Here is a 3,205-nt window from a genome sequence, read left to right as displayed (position 1 = left end):
TCAAAGCCCCACCCATTGAACCGAACCAGTCAGCTGATTCAGTCTGAATGAAGCAGTGAAGTGGTTCAAACGTCATCAGTCACGCGATTTGAAGCGAGCTCCGGAGCAGTGCTTCAGAAAAAAACTCTACCGAGTTTTGGGGCGTGGTTCGAAGCCCCGTGTCAGAGGGAACATCACTATCCCTGACCACGACTTCCGCCCCAGCGTTTCTGGTTCCTGTCAGCTCTCCTGGTCCTGACCGCTCTGACTGGCCCCGACTTCGCTGCTGCTCATCCCCAGTCGGCTCTGCTACTTCATCGGCCTCATCGCCTGTAAGCCCCTCTCTGTCATTCCTGCCCGCTGTAAACGGAACTGTACGGGTTCACGTCCATGACGAGGGAATGGAAAACCACTCAGCTGGTAGCAGCCAGAGGAGAAAAGGTCACAGACAACCATTTAGTATTTTGTCATAACAATGACTCCCAATGATGATGAATTACCTTCACTCATATACCATAGAAGTGACTTATGGAATCATAACCGACAGATAACACTTGCTGCATTACAGTTTCACAGGAAGCAGCGTATCAAACGCTACCCCTCAAAACATCTTCAACAAAGAAATCCCGTTTCCATTGACCCTCAGCAGACCTGTGAGATTTTCCAACCCATGCAGACGGTAACTAGGTAACAGTCAGTGGCTCTATTAATCTAATTCAATTCAAATCATCTGTTACAATCATAATGGTCTCTGGGTGTGTTACAGAAATCAAGGGCCTGACCCCCAACAAGCAACAATGGCAGGAAAGACTCCCTTTTAACAGGAAGAAACCCTGAGCCGGACCAGGCCCCCTTGCTGATGCCCAGCCCGATAAAGGAAGAGAAGGACAGAAACAGAACAGACACATATATTACAGCAAGGCGAGGGTTGGGTTAGGTTAGGTTAGGTTAGGTTAGGTTAGGTTAGGTTAGTGAACAGGTCTGTGCACAACTACAGTAGCAGTTAATTATACTATGGCCATTAGATTAGATTAGATTAGATTCAACTTTATTGTCATTACACATGTCGCAAGTACAAGGCAACGAAATGCAGTTAGCATCCAACCAGAAGTGCTTAAGTAGCGAATAAAACTGTGATGGGTATATACAATATATACACACAATGATATACAGTATGTTTATGATATCAATCTATATGTTTGTATTTACAGAGTTCACAGATATGTAAAGGATATATAAAAGTCTTTGCAACCAAGATAAATATACAGTATATACAGGCTGTAACTATGGTGCTGATGTGCAAAGTATGGAAAGCAGTGCAAGTAACCGGATGTGGGTAGTGCAAATAACAACAGTTGTAAATAGTGCAAATGTTTTTGTCCGGAGGCTCCTGTAGCGTGAGGGCATGAGGGTAAACAGTCCATGCGCTGGGTGACAGGAGTCTTTAGAGACCTTGGCCCTCCTGTGACAACGCCTCCTGTATATGTCCTCGATGGAAGGAAGAGAAGCTCCAGCTATTCGCTGGGCGGTCTTCACCACCTTCTGCAATGCCTTCCGGTCTGAGGCAGAGCAGTTCCCATACCAGACCGTAACACAGCTGGTAAGGATGCTCTCGATGGTGCAGCGATAGAAGTTCACCAGGATGTCTGAAGAGAGGTGGTGTTTCTTCAGGGTCCTCAGGAAGAAGAGACGCTGGTGAGCCTTCTTCACCAAACTGGAGCAGTTAGTCGTCCAGGTGAGGTCCTGTGAGAGGTGGATCCCCAGGAATTGATGCTAATGCCAGCACAGTTCTTCAAAGCTGCATAAATGTCATTACCCAGAAATTAAAAACGACCTGTTTGGGGGCACAAAGTAATAATTTAACTTTTAATTCTCTTCCTGCTTCTTTCTTTTACCTCAGCACCAGCCTCAATTTAAACCTGAATAACTCCTGCAAATGCTAACATCAAATTGTCCATCCTTTCTTTATGGGTACCCCTGAATGTCTTGCACCCTATTTCCTACAATCTTGATCAACCATTGGAGCAATGGCTGCAGTGTAGTAGATGACACCCCCAGACGGGTTGCCATAGGGTCATAGCGTCGTTGTTGACTGCAGGAAAGGAAGTGAGGATCAGAGAATCAATGAAGTGTGTTTTTGTGATATTGTATTTAAAAACGTGAGTCTGCAGAGACCGTGAGCATCTGACATTCCATCCTCACACTCATTTAAGCCAACAATCAGTAACAAACAAGGTCAAAGTCATATGGAATCATATGTGCTGCTCAAAACATTTCAGATAAAAAATAGAACTTTATTAGTGCATTCAAAAACATCACTCGGAAATCATATCATAAAAAAATCCTAAAAGTCTTCAGTGTACCTTCTGATGACGCTAAAGCTGAAGCACAGAACCTCAAACTTACCAGATACGAGACGCTGGAGCAGGTCTGACTCACCAACTGGCAGCAGGGTCTCTCCACTTGTTCATTATAATTGCACCTCTCCCACAGACTGTCTTGGCCGCTTTACCTCTGCCAATTTCACACCCCAGCTATCATCACACACGTGTCATCACACACTTCCATCACACACGTGTCATCAAAGTATGCTACAGTTGAGAAAAGGCAGAGGTCAGAAAACAGCTGGAGTCAGCATCCGCACCTGAGCCACACAACAATGTTCCTGGATGCCAGTCGGCAGGCCTGTCTCAAGGAATTAAAAGAAACAAAAAAAACACCGGAGAAGTAAGATGCCTTTTTGCCTTTGACCTGGAAAAAAGTGTATTCTGTAAGTGTTTCCATAAATGAACGATCTGAGAGCACCAAAAGAATTTTAAAAAATCCTGTTATTTCCAGCTGTGGACATCTGAAACATGACAAAATCCTTCCTAATACACAAAACTTAAAAAGCTTTTGACTTTTCTGCTATTTTTCAATGGGTATTTTACAATGTGTGAAACTGTTTTCATTTGAGGCCTTTTCATATCTCCTTTTTCCTGATTCGTGAGGTCTTGTTGCTGCCTGTTTGTGTAGTCTTCTGATACAGTGACGCCGCAACAGAGGGAAGCTAATTTATCTCCCCTCACCAGATTCAGCACATGTCCTCCCCATTCAGCCTCCACTCCTTGCATGCCTTTGTTGGCTTGTGTCTGCAGGTTATCTGGGCTGTTAGTTATGATAGAGGAATTTCTATCAACCTGCCTCGCAGAAAGAATTATAATAAAATATCTAGCTGCTGCAGTTT

Source organism: Takifugu rubripes, chromosome 15, assembly GCF_901000725.2.
Source record: "Takifugu rubripes chromosome 15, fTakRub1.2, whole genome shotgun sequence".
In the NCBI taxonomy this organism is placed as follows: Eukaryota; Metazoa; Chordata; class Actinopteri; order Tetraodontiformes; family Tetraodontidae; genus Takifugu; species Takifugu rubripes.
The sequence above is the reverse complement of the archived record's forward strand: the minus strand, read 5'-3'. Positions refer to the sequence as shown.